This window comes from Hordeum vulgare, chromosome 2H (genome assembly GCF_904849725.1).
Source record: "Hordeum vulgare subsp. vulgare chromosome 2H, MorexV3_pseudomolecules_assembly, whole genome shotgun sequence".
Classification (NCBI taxonomy): domain Eukaryota; kingdom Viridiplantae; phylum Streptophyta; class Magnoliopsida; order Poales; family Poaceae; genus Hordeum; species Hordeum vulgare.
Genome location: NC_058519.1, coordinates 97593069 through 97612444, shown reverse-complemented (window position 1 = coordinate 97612444; position 19376 = coordinate 97593069).

Here is a 19376-nt window from a genome sequence, read left to right as displayed (position 1 = left end):
ATGACTGTGATTGGTGAAAGAAGAAGCTAAGCACACCGACTCCGCGAACTTCTATTGGGCCGCCAATGACAAATTCATTCATGCCTTCCCATGCTGGCTTATATTCATATCAATCACTGGACAAGTATAATTCACAAGCACACCATCATTCTGACGCTAAATCATCTCGCCAAGTTTATGCAGCTCCGAGAGAATCAAGCTCGCAATCATATGATCATGAATCCGCCAGGAGCTCATGGAGGGGCAAGGAGGTGGTCAAGCAGGTCTACCAGGTGAAAAGAGATGGCCGCAAGGATGCTATTTACTCTAAGTAATGAATAGCCAGCTGAGTTGATGTTGGCTACGAAGGGAAAGAAAGTGAAGAGAGTAACTTTCAAGGACCCGATCACTGAGTCTGGACAGGTTAAACTGGAACTGCCCAAAGTTATGAAAGAACTGCCAATGTATAAAATAAGATCATAATCGGGTTGCCCACTCGGCTTATCACATTGGCAATTGTGGAAGCTTAAGCGACTAGGAGCCAGAGAGTTGAGAAGAGGAACATGCGTGGATCCCCAAGAAAAACTATCAACTCAAGAAGGATGCACCAGCTTCTGTTGCAAAGCCGACAAGAATAAAGGAGGACAAACAGAAAGCCGGAAGGCGGACCCGGCAATTTTCATCTCACTGTAGGAGACTCCATGCGGTGCGTCATCCATGTTCTTCAACCATACAATGAAGACCGACGCTCTGCAATTTATCCCAGCCGAGACATCTTATTTATTTTGGCTATTCACACTTTGGTGGATGGGTTCTTCAGGTCCTTTAAGATGACGATGGACAACTGATATTTCCATATCGGCCTGAGAGTGCATAGTGTTGGCGAAGCTGGCATCAGGGCGATAATGTTCTTCACGATTTATCTCATACCTAAAGTCAATGCTCATTTTTACCAATACTTGTGAGCATGGCTTGACTATTGAGTAGGCCACTGACAATGACCTAGTGCAAGCCAGATGGCCAACTGGAAGAAACATACTTTTCTTATATGCAGGATCCGAGTTGAGAGGTTAGGCAAGTTGCACCACGGGATGCATCCATGGAGGCGCTTGTGTTATCAAGAAAACAAATATCTGAAGAGAAGAAATTGAGAGTGCACAACATAAAAAAGGAATTGTCATTGCTTCAAACAAAATTATAGCTGTGGTGCACACTCGGCTTGTCATATTGGCAAAAGGAGAAATTACGAAAGCTTAGTGCACAAGAACTTGAAAATAGGGACATGGCATAGGTTCTCAAAGGAAGTATTAAAAAAAAAGAATTATGTGAAAGCTTCCATTGACAAAAGTGCAACCAAGGTGAATAAGGAGAAGAGTGAAAGCTCCAAACAACCAAGCTGAAGGTTTGCACGTCAAAATCTTCGGTTCAAACAATATCCATATTCTTCAACTATGCCATTAATGCCTATGCCATGGATTTCGTCATCAGGTATGGTTGGTTACCCTTCATGGGCTTATCTTAATCCATGGATGCAATATAATTTCATACATCATGAAAGGGTATTACCAAATAATGTTTCATTAGCTACACTCTTGTTGGTAATCTAAATGGCTGACACACAATTATCGCCCTAATAAATAAGATGGCTGATATAGAATTATCGCGCTAAACATATAAAATGGCTGATGGAGTCTTGACAACGTCCTAAGAAACAAAGCATTGAGTGAGTTATTTTTGGCACACAAGTTTGGCCGAAAAACAGGGGGGCATGTGTTGCCACCAGATTTTGGCATGCCATAAAACATAATTAATATGAATTCAAATAAATAAGTGATTTATATGAAAAAAAGCATAGTGTTGAGATGAGCATCTTTGAAGTTTGGGCCATCGCTGTCCGATCACATCTCGAAGGCCCAAACTATGCTCAAAGTGCAGAGATTCATATTCAGAATAATGTTCGGATGATTAATCCCCCAAGACGACCTCGTATGAGAAAACGTGCTATATGTATTTTCTTCGTCTTGTTGAAACTATAGATTTTTATATAAAGATCATCTCAATGAGAGGTCGTATGCAACCTGTGGAGCCAAAATAAAATTAGCAACAGAAGATGCAGAGTCATTTCGGACCCACCAAGTTTTTTGACTCGGTGGAACCGAGTTGACTCGGTAACTCCGAGAAAAATCACTCAGAAATTCTGAGTGGGTTGCAGAAAATTAAAGAAAGTTGGCCATGTTAACTTGGTGAGATCGAGAAAAAACACTTGGTGGCTCCGAGTTGATCCGGAGAATTGCCAAAGTTTTCTGTCCGAATTAGGTTAGGGTTTTGACGTATTGGACGGGATTTTTGGTCCTTTTCTTGTACGGAAAGTCCATCCACCTCATATATATGTTAGACGTGATGGACGATTGAACAACACACAAGCGAACAAATCAATCTACTATTTTTTCGTGTTCATCTACTTTTCCCCTACCCTTGTATCTTCTTCTTCATCGTTCTTCGTTTGTTCTTCTCTTGGAGGGCAGCGATCCAAGAGGCCCTACGGACGGTCAGGCCGACCTAGGGTAGCCCATAGCTGCAGTGCGTACAGATAGGGTCCTCCCGAGTTTGTGGAGTTTCGGGTCCTCAAAAGCACCCGCCGGATTGCTTGTGTACCGCGCTTCCGGACAGGTCTTCTTCGACATGAGCTGCGGTGCTTCACCCTTGGCGTTGGAGGTACACTGTGACGTGTTCATGTGCGAACACTCCCACGCGGGATCCACCACGATTCCTCCTGACAGCGATCCCCTACGGGCGTCACCGGAACCTGCGTGGACTATCCGGTGGACCAGGAGCTCGCACGCTTCCTCCTCGATCTCTTAGGTGAGACTGTGCTGCTCCTTCCCCCCTTCCCACGCGCTCGTGCGACTACTTCTCCCTTGCCTCCGGTAGAGCTCATCTGCCCGTACGACTTCTGCTCGTCTTCCCTTACTATTGCTGCTCGTCTGCCCTGCTCCAAGTGCTACCGCGAGAGCCCTTGTTCGAGTTGAATGAGCTAAAAACAGATTTATATCATCATCAAGCCATAAGTTTAGGAAGAAGAAGGTACTACTCCACGATCACTGAGTATTATGGTGTTGTTATGAACTGAACAAATTCACTGTATGGAGTTAACTGAATATGATCACTGGAGTAGTTAACTGAATATTGTTCACTAAAATAACAATGCTTACTGAATATTGTGATGTTGTTGTATCCATTTCTGCTGCTGCTGTTCCTCTCTTTAATTAAGTTAATGTAGATGGACAGTTAATTCATCGAATGATCCAATGACTAAATTCAGTTTAATTCAGTCAATGTAAATGTTTGGGTGAGTGACTAAATTCAAGGACTGATCCAGTGACTAAAACCAGCCAATATTGATGTTAAATTTATTAACTTTTGCATGGGCTTTGTTAGACCGTTTTAAATTTCCCTCCAGATGCTGCTAGAGTAGTTGCAGCTAGGGTGGCCGCGTCCTCTATTTGAGGAGGTGGTTGTGCTGTGGTGGCACAATTGTAAGTTCCTATCAATGGAAATTTGGGCTTTCATCAAAAGGGAATTCCTAAACTGAACCTGCATGTCGTCTCATGTTCTGAAGCCTTAACATTTTGGGAGCCATATTCCAAAATACATCTAGTGGATGGATGAACAACCCTCCACTGCTGGTAGTTGTCTTTTATTTTTGATGATAGTTTTACAAGTATAAAACCCATAGACGCTTTTGCTACACAATGCTTGTTCTTATTCAGATGACCTCTTACGGCATTGTTTTTGACGTTTGCCAGCTCTATCTATAAATCTTTGTTTTTTTCGGCTCTGTTTATAAATGTGAATCCTCTCGATGCGTCTTTCATAGTGCTTGTTTTTAATTATTCTAGTACGAACTTGTTGTCAGTTCTCATAAAAAGTAAAAGCTAGTAAAATTGAAGTAATTTGTTTGTTTGCAAATGCAGTAATATTGCAGTTTATTGTCATACTTTAGTTTGTTTGCAAATGCATTAATTTTTACTGGTGCCCAAACATTTGCAAATTAAGACCATGATCAACAACAGTTTTGGCCATGTCAAAACTGTTAATTATTGTCAAAACAGTGGAAAACAAAGATGTTAACCTGCTTTGTTATTGAATTACACATGTTTATTGGAGAAAGAGGAAGAGCAAGAACAAGAGCATACCAACCCCTGAAGAGCAAGATAAGCCCAAGAGGACACCAATCCCAAGGTCTGCTCATTGGTGTTTACTTTAGTTGACAAAGAAAGGTTGCGATGGCAACATTTCTTGTTTGGCTGCCATGGCAACCAAACTAGAAATGCTACCATAGCACCGGTTTATTGTTTGGCTTACATTTTATTTTTTTATGTGTATATTTTTGTTATGATATACTCAAACTAGAAGCATTTCCTTATGGTACCATGATGTACTCATCTTTTGTCATTGATAGCAGGAGTATGGATTTGGACATGATGCCTCAATAGGAAGAGGATGAAGGTATTGATTTGAACATGATTCCTGAAGAGGAAGAAGCTCAAGAGGGAGAGGATGGAGCTGTGCATTTGAACATGATGCCTCAAGAGGAAGAGGATGAAGGTATTAATTTGAATTGGATCCGTGAAGAGGAAGAAGCTCAAGACAGAGAGGATGGGGCTATAGATTTAAACATGATGCCTCAAGATGAAGAAGATGAAGCTCAAGAGGAAAAGCATGAAACTATGAATTGGATGCCTCAAGAAGATGAAAAGGAAGAGGATGAATCTCAAGAGTAAGAGGCCGAAGTTATGAATTGGATACTTCAAGAAGATGAAGAAGGTCAAGAAGATGTAGCTGGTAAACGAAAAAGAAAATAATTGTCAAATAAAAAGAGTCATGGTGTTTAATTAGCGCTGCTAGTAATCGAACTTGGAGATGGATCAGTTCAAGAAGACGACAAGCTTCTAGTCTCAACCCTGTTGAACATACATGTACGATCTGTTCAAAGAATCTTGTCACACGCCAAAAGGCAGTTTGCCCCGGGCCAAGACATAGATGTCTCAAACAAGAAGAAAGTAAGAGCTCGCCGAAAGAGAAAAGAGCTGGATCTTGCAAGGTTATCAACAATCCCACTGAACAAAAGAAGGAAAATTCGATCTTTGGCACGTCTCAAGCTAGAGAACAAGATTGAGAGATTGAAATTTCATATGTCCATGCTCCATGACAATTGGATCTCAACTTCCCAACCGATATTCAAGACAATGACTAATATGGTCCATATAGAAGAAAAGTGGTTTGACATGACGAGAGTGAAGAAGAACTACTATGTACTTCCAGGTGAACCTCAACCCGAGCACACCATGTCAAACACTAACATCATTGGGAAGATAATGCTTTTAACGGCTATGGCCATACCTCGATACAATGAAGATGGATAGCTAACATTCAATGAAAAGATTGGTATTTGGACATTCTTCGAAGAGTCTGAGGTGGAGCGAACGAGTCAGAATAGAGCAAGGGGGACGGGAATGCTGAAATCAGTGAAAGTAACCAGACCTGTGTCCAGAGATTACGAGATAAATAAGGTTATACCAACAATACAAGATAAATGGCCCGACGATGATGAGAGAGCAACAATATTCATCCAAAAAGATAATACAAGGCCTCATGTCCTTCCCGATGATGGAAATTTTCGAGAAGTTGTGGAAGAAACTCATCTAGACATTCAATTGATGCAACAACCTCCAAACAACCCTGATTTCAACTGTTTAGACCATTGCTTCTACAATTCTCTCCAGTCTCTAACCGATTGCAGGTCACCTAGAAATATCCAAGAACTGATACAGGTGTGGAACAGGAGTTTGAGAATCATGATCCACACAAGTTGCAAAACAACTTCATCATATTGCAAGCAGTTATGTTTGAAGTTATGAGATCAAGGAGGAAATCAATATAAGCTACCCCACTTGCACAAGGAACGTCTTTAGAATGACGGTAGGGAAATAATTAGTGTATATAGCGATAGTGAGCTAGTTGTTGATACCATGACCATTATAGAAGAAATGCAATAGGAAAAGGAAAGGGAAGGGGTGGTTATAGGAAGGAAAAGAAGGAACATGAATAGAAGTGTATTGGATTGTGTATGTCACGTTATTGGGTTACTGTAATTATTTGAATGCATTGAATTTATTTGGAATTATTTGAATTTATTTCAATTGTTTGGTTTTTTGTGATTATTTTAATTAATATATTAATTAAATTAATTTGGATCTTATTTGAGTTTATTTGATTTAGTTGGAATTATTTGAAGTTTTTTAATTTATGGGCAAATAGTCCAATTCTGATTTTTTTACACACAGGATAAGCAGTATACTTTTTGGGCAATACTGATTTTTTTGAATTTATGGGCAAACTTATTTGCAATAAGTAGTACACTTTATATTCAGACAAGATACAATACGGATTTTTAGAAAAAAAATGCACTTGCTCTAGTAGTTTCAGACATCTTACAATAAGTAGTACATTTTCTCTACTAGTGTGAGACATCTTACAATAAACAATACACTTGCTCTACTACTTTGAGACATCTTGCTTGCAATTTGTAAATCACCAAGAACTCTTCTGAGAATCAATGAATTGGTCCAGGAATGATTTTGCGGACCAATTTGCCACTCCTCCTCATTGGGATGCATTCGGATGACCACTGATAGCCCTTTGCTGATCAGCAACTTGGTTTAATCCAGGGCATCCCTTTCCCGGAGGCAAGAACAAAAGAACATCAGTACTTTAGCCAGAACAACACATTGCTGACCATGGCCGCAAAGAGTTCCATAGACCAGCATCGTATAATAAGTCAAAATAATGCCACATTTCACCACAAGGGTGAACTAAACATTGCATCATGATTTGAGCTAAAACTACATATGTTTCTCACTTAATAGGATCAACATCCACATTGCTCCAATAGTACTAGTAAAAAACTAGAAAACCATTGCTGCTGGTAACAAAAGTGAGTTATGTTGATTGGTCTTCAACCAACCAATTCATGAATTAAACAAGGACTATAACTAGAAAGTTTTAAAGTCAACACTGTAAAAATGTAGTACTAACAAAATCTTATCTAGGATGGAAAGCACCAACGTTTCTGGATTTGGCACTCAGGCCTCCTGGCATGTTTGGTAGGTGGCTAATGTGTGTGTGGTGGTCGGAGGTTGATGGATTGTTGTTGCGACGTGTGGTGCTAGTTAGCTTGCCACACAGAATAGCATCCTCCCCTGCTCTTTAGGTGGTGGAGATGGAAGAGGACGAGACGCGCAACTGCAAGCCACAAGGTAGATCCGTTAGAGCGACCTGCCACGCCCATCAATCCATCCATCTACTGGACAACATACCTGTGGAGGATACGTGTGGGCGAGCAAGACGACAGGGACGATGCCGCCATTGGATAGGCATGGCCAAATCAAAAAAATGCAACCCGTGCTGCCCCAGGATATCGCCGCCATCGTACTCCTCATGTGAGCTCACAAAGGGGAGCTTTTATTAGCAAGGTGGTTGGGATCCGGCGGGTATGGCCTCGCCGATGACGTATACAGCCTCAAGAACGTCGTATCTGGTGACTCGTCTGCTTTTTTTGCATCAAAAGGAGAGCATTTTTGGTGGCGAGGCGGAGCACAGCGCGCGACATCGGATACCTGGAGCATAGCACAACAACGGAGAGCCGGAGCATAGCGCAGCGGTGGCGAACTAGATCAGAGCGTGGCCACGGTGGCCCAAAGTAGAGTGCGGCAGGGGTTGATGAGCCACAAGTATAGGGGATCAATCGTAGTCCTTTCAATAAGTAAGAGTGTCGAATCCAACGAGGAGCAGAAGGAAATGATAAGGAATTTTCAACAAGGTATTCTCTGCTAGTGCTGCAAGGAATAGTGATAAACAATTTTGTAGCAAGGTAATTCATAATAAGTGACAAGTAACAATAGTAGCAAAGGTGCAGCAAGGTAGCCCAATCCTTTTTATAGCAAAGGACATGCGTGAAAGTTCTCTTATGTAAAGCAAGCGCTCCCGGGGACACATGGGAATTTCTGTCTAGTCATGTTCATCATATTAAGTTGATTCACATTCACAACTTTGATGATTTGATATGTGCATGGACCGGTGCTAAGGTATTGTTCTTACTTGAACTAACGACCTACTTATGATTAACCCCTCTCGCAAGCATCCACAACTACTAAAGAAGAATTAGGATAAATCTAACCATAGCATGAAACATGTGGATCCAAATCAGCCCCTTATGAAGCAACACATAAACTGGGGTTTAAGCTTCTGTCACTCTCGCAACCCATCATCTACTTGTTACTCCACAATGACTTCCTTTAGTCCCATAACATGGTGATGTGTCATATAGTCGATGTTCACATGACACCACTAAAGGAAGTAACAACATACATATCATCAAAATATCGAACGATTGCCAATTTTATATGATTACTTATAACTAGACTTCTCCCATGTCCTCGAGAACAATAGTAACTACTTACACTTCATCAATATGTTCAACATCACAGGTGTAACAAATATGATTAAGGATCTGAACATTATGTCTTCCACCGAGTAATCCAACTAGCATCAACTACAATATGTAATCAACACAACTAGCAACCCACAAGTACCAATCTGAGGTTTTGAGACAAATATTGAATACACGATATGAACTAGGGTTGGAGATGAGATGGTGCTGGTGAATATGTTGATGAAGATTGGTCCTCCCACGAACGTGGAAGCATTGGTGATGACGATGGCTTTGATTTCCCCCTCCTGAAGAGGAATATCTCCGACAGAATCGCTCTACCGGAGAGCAAAAGGGCCTCTGCCCAGGTTTTCGCCTCGAGACGACGGTGCTTCATCCCGAAAGTTATTTATTGATTTTTTTTCTAGGGTAAAACACACCATATAGGAGAAGAGGGGCGTCGGAGGAACAACATGGGCCCCACAAGCCATCAAGTCGCGACCTCCGGGGGAGGGGGGGTAAATGGGTTGTGCCCAGGTGGCTGACCCTGTGCGGTGTATTTTTGTCCCAATAATTCTTATATATTCGAGAAAAGTTCTTCATGAAGTTTCAGGTCATTTGGAGGAACTTGACTTTTCTGCCTTTTTCTCGGTTTCTCGGTCTAAAATCCCAGTTTTCACATACTTCCCTCTATGTAATATACCTTGCATATTTAGAGAGTAAAGACATAAGAAGTACATAATAACATGGAATAATGGACAATAATGAGACAAATATAAAAAACCTCATGACGCAAAATTGACGTATCAACTCCCCAAGCTCAGACCTCACTTGTCCTCAAGCGAAAGCCGAGCTCGAGAATAATGGCCACATGATTTGTGAGGGAGAAGTCGATAAATATAAAATTAGAGCATCATTAATATTAGCATAGAAGCAACTATTTTATCATAGATCTTCGCACAAACAAGTAACGATCCATTAACAAATATTGGAGTATGAATCATAAATTTTGTGGACAATCAACAAACCATGTTCTCAGTCACTGGGACAATCATATTTAAATATATTTCAGAGGAAAGTCTATGTAAGAGCTTTCTTATTAGCAAGTTCTCATACTCAACTATCATTTATTCTTCTATGATTTCTCATACTCAATTCATATTTTTAGAGCTCATGTTTTCATACGACACATAGGAAGATATGGGCTTGAATGATTCGCCACCTGATACGTCTCCAACGTATCTATAATTTTTGATTGTTCCATGCCGTTATATTATCATTCTTCGATGTTTTATGATCATTTTATAAAAACTTCATATTATTATTGCGACTAACCTATTGACATAGTGCCTAGTGCCAGTTGCTGTTTTTTGTTGTTTTTTCCTTCATAGAAAATCCATATGAGATGAAGTCCAAATGCCATGAAACTTTATGGAGATTTTTTTGGAACACAAGGAAACTTGGGAGCTAAGAATGAGCACTAGACAAGGCCCAGGGGGGGCACTAGACACAAGAGCATGCCTGATGTTTGTTGTGTATCCCTGGCAATGGTGCCAGAAATACTTCCGCTACTGCACCAAAGACCTTCCAACGGCGCCAGAGATAGGCACGTCGACGGGAGAATACTTGGCTTGATCTTTCTACGTTGGTGTTCCCTCGAAGTGTAAAGGGTGATCTAGCACAACAACTGTAAGTATTTCCTTCAGTTTGAGAACCGAGGTATCAATCCGGCGGAAGACTATCTCAAGATCCTGCACAAACACAAAAGCTTGCACCCAACGCTATGAAGGGGTTGTCAATCCCTTATAGATTGTTTGCCAAGTGAGAACTGAAAGCAACAAAGTAACAAAGCAAAGTAAAAGCGGAGATGTAAACGATGGATGTGAATACACCCGGGGCCGTAGTGTTTACTAGTGGCTTCTCTCGTGAAAGCAAGTAGACGGTGGGTGAAAAATTACTGTCGAGCAATTGATAGAACTGTGCAGAGTCGTGACAATATCTATGCAATGATTATTTCTATAGGCATCACGTCCGAAACAAGTAGACCGATACTGTCTGCATCTACTACTATTACTCCACACGTCGACCGCTATCCAGCATGCATCTAGTGTATTAAGTCCATAAGAACAGAGTAATGCCTTAAGCAAGATGACATGATGTAGAGGGATAATCTCAAACCAGTGATAAAAACCCCATCTTTTTACCCTTGATGGCAACTGCTTGATGTGTACCTTGCTGTCCCTACCGTCACTGGGAAGGTCACCAAATGGCAGAACCCAAAACCAAGCACTTCTCCCATTGCAAGAATCATAGATCTAGTTGGCCAAACAAAACCCAAGACTCGGAGAGACTTACAAGGATATCAAATCATGCATATAAGAAATCAACAAAGACTCAAATATATATCATAGATCATCTGATCACAACTCCACAATTCATCGGATCTCGACAAACACACTGCCAAAGAAGATTACATCGGAAAGATCTCCATGAAGATCATGGAGAACTTTGTATTGAAGATCCAAGAGAGAGAAGAAGCCATCTAGCTACTAACTACGGACCTGTAGGTCTCAAGTGAACTACTCACGAGTCATTGGAGGGGTGATGATGATGATGAAGAAGCCCTCCACCTCCAAAGTCCCCTCCGACAGGGCGCCGGGAAGGGTCTCCAGATGAGATCTCACGGAAACGGAAGCTTGCGGCGGTGGAAAAGTATTTTCGAAACTCTCCTGATTTTTTGCGCAATATTTGGGAATATATAGGCGCAAGACCTAGGTCAGGAGGCGGCCAGGGAAGCCACAAGCTTGCCCACCGCCGCCTCCCCCCTGGTGGCGTGGTGCAAGCTTGTGGGCTCCCTGGGGCCCACCAAGCTTGGCCCGAAGGCTCCTTGGTCTTCTTTCGTTCGGGAAAAAATCATTTCGGGGATTTTATTCCGATTTGGACTCCGTTCCAAAATCAGATGTGAAAAGAGTCAAAAACACGGAAAACAGGACTGGCACTTGGCACTGAATCAATAAGTTAGTCCCCAAAAAAGATATAAAAAGATACATAAAACATACAAAGAACACAAGATAACAGCGTGAAACCATCAAAAATTATAGATACGTTTGAGATGTATCAAGCATCCCCAAGCTTAACTCCTGCTCGTCCTCGAGTAGGGAAGTGATAAGAATGAATTTTTTATGCTTTCATGCTACCTAGCATAGGTGTCCTTTGTAATTCCTCTTATGTGACGTGAATGTTCAGATCCATTAGATTCAAAACAATAGTTTCCTATTGACATGGAAACAATAATAATTCAAGCAAACTAGCAAAGTAATCATGAACTTTCAAAACAACAAGGCCAAAAGAAAGTTACCCTACAAAAGCATATAGTCTGGCTATGCTCTATCATCATTGCACGACGAAGTTAAATCATGCACAACCCCGGTATTGGCCAAGTAATTGTTTCACACCTTTACTTTCTCAAACACTTTCAACTCTCACGCAATACATGAGCGTGAGCCATGGTTATAGCACTATAGATGGTGTGGAATGTGCTGGAGGTTGCAAGACAAAAAAGGAGAAGATAGTCACATTAACTAGGCATATCAATGAGCTGCGGAGATGCTCATCAATAGATATCAATGTGAATGAGTAGGGATTGCCATACAAATGATGCACTAGAGCTACAAGTATGTGAAAGCTCTTAGAGAGAACTAGTGGGTGTGCATCCAACTTGCTAGCTCACGAAGACCTAAGGCAATTTTGAGGAAGCCTATCATTGGAATATACAAGCCAAGTTATATAATGAGAATTTCCCACTAGCTATATGGTGGTGACAAAATGAGAGACTCTCAATCATGAAGATCATAGTGCTCAAAATGCACAAGTGTGGAAAACGTGGTAGCATTGTCCCTTCTCTCTTTTTCTCTCATTTTCATTTTTTTGGTGGGCTCTTTGGCCTCTTTTTTTATGGGCTTCTTTGGCCTCTTTTATTTCCTCACATGGGACAATGCTCCAATAATGATGATCATCACACTTTCAACTCAAAGCTTAGAGCAACTATGACTCTATATGGAATGCCTTCGGTAGTGTACCGTGGCAATGATCTAGCATGGCATAGATGTCAATGGAAACATCATGCTAGCTATCTTACGATCGTGCAAAGGCAATGCAGACGTGGTGGCACATATCATGGTGGTATTTGCATGGCAATATATCTCAGAATGACTTTGAAAAATACATAGTAGGTAATTATGGTGGCTGTTTTGAGGAAGGCTAATGGTGGGTTTTGTGCACCGGCGAAAGTTGCACGACACTAAGAAGATAATGATGGTGGAAGGTGAAAGTGCATCTAAACCATGGACTCAACATTAGTCATGAAGAACTCATATACTTGTTGCAAAAGTTTTATTAGTAATCGAAACAAAGCATTCAACGCATACTCCTAGGGGAAGGGTTGGTAGGTATAAACCATCGCGCGATCCCGACCGCCACGCAAAGGATGACAATCAATAGACTAATCATGCTCAGATTTCATCACATAGCGGTTCACCATACGTGCATGCTACGGGAATCACTAACTTCAACACAAGTATTTCTAGATCCACAACACCTTACTAGCATGACTTCAATATTACCATAACCACAACTCAAAACTAATTGAGATGAATCAAACTTCTCTAACTATTCAATGCACATGAAGGAGGAAGTTTTCATATCCCTTTGGATAACTACCCCTTTTGAGACTACTTTCAAAGCATAGATCAACTACCAAGCCACGCACCGCTGCACTCTAAAAGATATAAGTGAAGCACATAGAGCAAAAGTATCTAGCTCAAAAGATATAAGTGAAGCACATGTGAGCTGAATTGTCTACCAAAAGATATAAGTGAAGCTCGACAAAATCACGGTGTGTGCATGTCTCTATCTCTAGGTGTGCAGCAAGGATGATTCTGACACAACAAAATAAAAGACTCCTATGATACAAGACGCTCCAAGCAAAAACACATAACATGTGGTGAATAAAAATATAGCCCCAAGTAACGTTACCGATGGATTGAAGACATGAGAGGGGATGCCTTCCCGGGGCATCCCCAAGCTTAGGATTTTACGGAATCCTTGAATCTCTTGGGGTGCCTTGGGCATCCCCAAGCTTGAGCTCTTGCCACTCTTTATCTTTCCGTCCATAAGAACTTCACCCAAAACTTGAAAACTTCACAACACGAAACTTAAACAGAAACTCGTGATAACATTAGTACAAGAAAGCAAACCACCACTTCCTTAGGTACTGTAGCAAACTTAAATTCTACTTGTGCTGATGTTGTGTTACTGTAATTTCAATCTCCCATGGATAATACCCCCCGATACTATCCATAGTTTCATCAAAATAAGCAACCAACACAACAAAAACAGAATCTGTTAACAACAGACCAGTCTGTAGCAATCTGTATGTTTTGTATACCTCTGATACTTCACAAATTCTGAAAAATTACTACCGTCTGAAGAATTTGCATAGAAATCAGCAGCAAAAAGAATCAGCTCAAAATCTCTTACAGAAAAAAATAAAAATTCTTTTTGTGAGCAGAAAGTTTCTGTCTTTCCCAGCATGACCAAACGATCATCCTCAAGACTAATCATAACGGTTTTGCTTGGCACAAACGCAAAAAGAAACACAAAAAAACACAATCATAACAGAATTATGAAAGTGTGGAAAACACAAAACAAAAAGAAAAAAGATAGATTCGTTGGGTTGCCTCCCAACAAGTGCTTTTGTTTAACGCCCTTAGCTAGGCGAAAGTGATGGAATCACGTATAGTCATCTTTGGTGCTCAAACCATAGGTAGCGTGATCATTTATCATCTTAAGATTTTCATCTTTATTAGATGACTCACCACTAGCTTTAGGAACAAAAACAGGCTTGACAGTCTTTTTGAGAGTAAGATTTGGAGTATTTTGCACAGCGGGAAAAGCGGAACCCAAGTTGGTTATGACATCTTCTAATTTGCCAATTCTAGAAGAATCATTAACTATAAGTTGCTTCTCCTTTAAATTTTTCAAACTTTTTCCCACTTTGGATCCGTACTGAGAAATTTGATTGTGGATATTTCTATCCAAACCCTTAATAAGGTCAACTTTGGCAATTTTGTTTTCAATAGCGTCAAGCCTTTGCATCACGTGTTCCAAGGTCAAGATAGTTCCATTAACCATGAGCGGGGGTGAGCCTACCAAATTAATGATAGCTCTATAGGAGTCAACTGTATGGCTCTCCAAAAAGTTCCCGCCTACAATGGTATCAAGGATATACCTATTCCAAGGAGAAATTCCAACATAGAAACTGCGAAGGAGGACGGTAGTGGATTGCTTACGAGTAGATCTACTTTGAGCATTGCAAATCCTGTACCAAGCATCCTTCAAATTTTCTTCCTCATTCTGCTTGAAATTGAGAACTTCATTTTCAGGGGTGTCATTTGGAGTGGTGGGTCTAGCCATTGATGGACTATCTCACACACAAACGAGAAGGAAGAGAGAGTGAAACGGGCAAAAGAAGACAGCAAAAAGGCAAAAGAAAACGGCGAAGGCGAAAGGCGAATGAAAACGGAAAATGTGAAGTGGGGGAGAGGAAAACGAGAGGCAACTGGCAACAAAAGTAAATGAAAGAGAAGATTTTGTGAGACCTACTTGGATAGATCTTGATTTCTCCTCCCCGGCAACGGCGCCAGAAATACTTTTGATGTTTGATGTGTATCCCTGGCAATGGTGCCAGAAATACTTCTGCTACTGCACCAAAGACCTTCCAACGGCGCCACAGATAGGCACGTTGATGGGAGAATACTTGGCTTGATCTTTCTGCGTTGGTGTTCCCTCGAAGCGGAAAGGGTGATGTAGCACAACGACGGTAAGTATTTCCCTCAGTTTGAGAACCAAGGTATCAATCCGGCGGAAGAGTATCTCAAGATCCTGCACAAACACAAAAGCTTGCACCCAACGCTATGAAGGGGTTGTCAATCCCTTATAGATTGTTTGACAAGTGAGAACTGAAAGAAACAAAGTAATAAAGAAAATTAAAAGCGGAGATGTAAACTATGGATGTGAATAGACCCGGGGGTCGTAGTGTTTACTAGTGTCTTCTCTCGTGAAAGCAAGTAGACGATGGGTGAACAAATTACTGTCGAGCAATTGATAGAACTATGCAGAGTCGTGACGATATCTATGCAATGATTATTTCTATAGGCATCACGTCCGAAACAAGTAGACCGATACTGTCTGCATCTACTACTATTACTCCACACGTCGACCGCTATCCAGCATGCATGTAGTGTATTAAGTCCATAAGAATAGAGTAACGCCTTAAGCAAGATGACATGATGTAGAGGGATAATCTCAAACCAATGATAAAAACCCCATCTTTTTACCCTTGATGGCAACTGCTTGATGTGTGCCTTCCTGCCCCTACTATCACCGGGAAAGGTCACCACATGGCAGAACCCAAAACCAAGCAGTTCTCCCATTGCAAGAATCATAGATCTAGTTGGCCAAACAAAACCCAAGACTCGGAGAGACTTACAAGGATATCAAATCATGCATATAAGAAATCTGCAAAGACTGAAATATATATCATAGATAATCTGATCACAAGTACACAATTCATCGGATCTCGACAAACACACCACCAAAGAAGATTACATCGGATAGATATCCATGAAGTTCATGGAGAACTTTGTATTGAAGATCCCAGAGAGAGAAGAAGCCATCTAGCTACTAACTACGGACCCGTAGGTCTGAAGTGAACTACTCACGAGTCATTGGAGGGGCGATGATGATGATGAAGAAGCCCTCCACCTCCAAAGTCCTCTCCGGCACGGCGCCGGGAAGGGTCTCCAGATGAGATCTCGCGGAAACGGAAGCTTGCGGCGGCGGAAAAGTATTTTCGAGGCTCTCCTGATTTTTTGCGGAATATTTGGGAATATATAGGCACAAGACCTAGGTCAGGAGGCGGCCAGGGAAGCCACAAGCTTGCCCACCGCCGTCTCCCCCTGGTGGCATGGTGCAAGCTTGTGGGCTCCCTGGGCCCACCTGGCTTGGCCCAAAGGCTCCCTGGTCTTCTTTCGTTCGGGAAAAAATCATTTCGGGGATTTTATTCCGTTTGGACTCCGTTCCAAAATCAGATCTGGAAAGAGTCAAAAACATGGAAAAGCAGGAACTGGCACTTGGCACTGAATCAATAAGTTAGTCCCCAAAAAGATATAAAAAGATACATAAAACATACAAAGAAGACAAGATAACAGCGTGAAACCATCAAAAATTATAGATACGTTTGAGACGTATCAATGCCCAGGGCCCCTCGTGCAACCTGGTATCTTGTGGGGCCCTCGGGCTCATCCTCCACCGCCTTTGAGCTCTATAAATACACCAATATTCAGAAAACCCTAGGGGAGTCGACAAAAAATCATTTCAGCCGCCGCAAGTTCCAAAAGCCACGAAATCCACTAGATCTCGTTCCAGAGAGGAACACGATCACCGAGGGGTTCACCATCCTCATTGGTGTTCCTCTGAAGAAGCGTGAGTAGTTCATATCAGACCTATCACAAGATCGTACTAAGTTTATTTTCCCTTGCAATAAAAGAACATACATATTTAGGAGCAACTTTATATTGCTTGGTGCATCTATCACAACTTACTTGAAGGATCTTACTCAATCCATGGGTAGGTAAGGTGGACTTTCATGGCAAGAAACTGAGTTCCAGGGTTATGGATGCACAAGTAGTATCTCTACTTGGTTCAAAGCTTTGGGGCTAGTAAAAGGCCTAAAGAAAGCACCACATGTTAAAGGATTCAGGACCATATAACTTCTATATGAATGTTTGATGAGGGCTCACAATCACAAAAGATGTCCACGATAGTATATTTATATGAGAATCTCCTCTCCTTCATAATCTTGCTTAGACTGTAATCATGACAAATACTATGTTTGTTTATTTTCAATAGTCTTCATCACTTATACTCTTTACTATGTGAAGTCATTACTCCTCATGGGATAAGCATATGATATATATCTTTATTTTTATGGACATGTTATGATGATGAGTGCCCACGGGTAAACCACCAAAACTCAACTAATATTTATTATATATCTCGCATACTCGATTACAAGGGTAGATGGAACTCAAAGCAAAAATACTAAGCAAACAAAACATGCAATTTATGTCTCTAAATCACGAAACAACTAAGGACCACACTAAAATAGATAGTAATGATGATGAGGGTGATGTTGATACGATACCGGGGCACCTCTCCCAAGCTTGGAACAAGCCAAGGGTGGTGCACATACCCAAGTACTCAAGCATGCTTCTCAGGTGATGGTGGTGGTGTAGTCGGGGTGTCCTCTTCCTTTCAAGGTGTAGATTCCCCATCATAATAAGAGAATGTCGTCTCGAGAGTCCTGAAACCGGCAGCAAAGCTCATCCTCTGAAACCTAGATTCATACTCACAGTTTCGGCTTTGGAGTTCATAGAGTTGATCTTGGAGGTGATCGACCCGCTCTTTAAGTTTGAAAAGAACTTCCCCCACTTTCTGGGTGTCCAGCTTGTTCTCCCGGATGAAGTCCATGATCATCGAGTGGTTAGCACTCAGGCCACATTCAATCGTCCCTTGGCACTTGAAGATCTCATGTTCCACTGCGGCAAGCCTAGCTCTCTCGCCTCCCTCCTTCTTGGGATCTTAAATATCCCGGATGTGAAGCACCCCCTCATGCATCTCAATGGCTTGAGGGTGCCTCATCACCTCCGACAGATAGGGGTTGATGACCTTCTTGAAGAACTTGTCCTTGGAAGGGCATGGTGAATTCATGGCGATCTAGATTTGTCAGAAAAATAGCCCGAAACAAGAACACAGGAAAATCTCGCGATACGATAGTCAAAACAACCGTGAGTATATATAATGGGTTTTCTGGACCACAATACGTGCTCGGGAAGAAGTCGGAGCCCGGGAGGCACACGAGGGCGCCACAAGCCATCAGGCCGCGCCCATGGACTCCTTTTTATTTTTGTAATTTTCCTAAAATACCAAAACCTACAGATTTTTTTTGGAATTTTTGGAGTCAATTTACTTACGTACCACATACCTACCCCTTTTTCCGATTTTTGGAGTGTTCCGGAAGACTTCCTTTATGTGCTCCTCCGATGTTATGATTTGGATGATATTGATCTCCTCTTTAATGGGTGCACGTGAAGTATAATGTTTGATTCTTTGACCATTCACCACTCTCCCTTCGAAGTTATTCATTTTTATGGCACTGAAGCGATAAACGTCCTCGACAACATAAGTTCCTTCCCATTTGGAGAGGAGTTTACCTACAAAATATCTAAAACAAGAATTGTACAAATGCACTAGGTCTTCTACATTAAATTCTCATTTTTGAATTCTCTTGTCATGCCATCTTTTAACTCTCTCTTTAAATAACTTAGCATGTTCATAAGCTTGCATCCTCCATTCATCTAATGAGCTAATATCAAACAACCTTTTTTAATCGGCAAGTTTCAAATCATAATTAATTTCCTTAATTGCCTAGTAGGCTTTATGTTCTATCTCCAAAGGTAGATGAAAATCTTTTCCATAGACCATTTTGTATGGGGACATCCCCATGGGATTCTTAGAAGCAGTCCTATAAGCCCACAAAGCATCATCAAGTTTATTAGACCAATTCTTTCTGGACCTATTGATAGTCTTTTGCCAGATTAATTTTATTTCATGATTGCTCAGTTCAACTTGTCCACTAGAATAAGGATGATAAGGTGATGCAATTCTATGGTTAACATCATATTTAGCAACCAGTTTACGGAAAGCACCATGAATAAAATGTTAACCAACATTAGTCATTAAGTATCTAGGGACACCAAACCTCGGAAACATAATGTATTTAAGA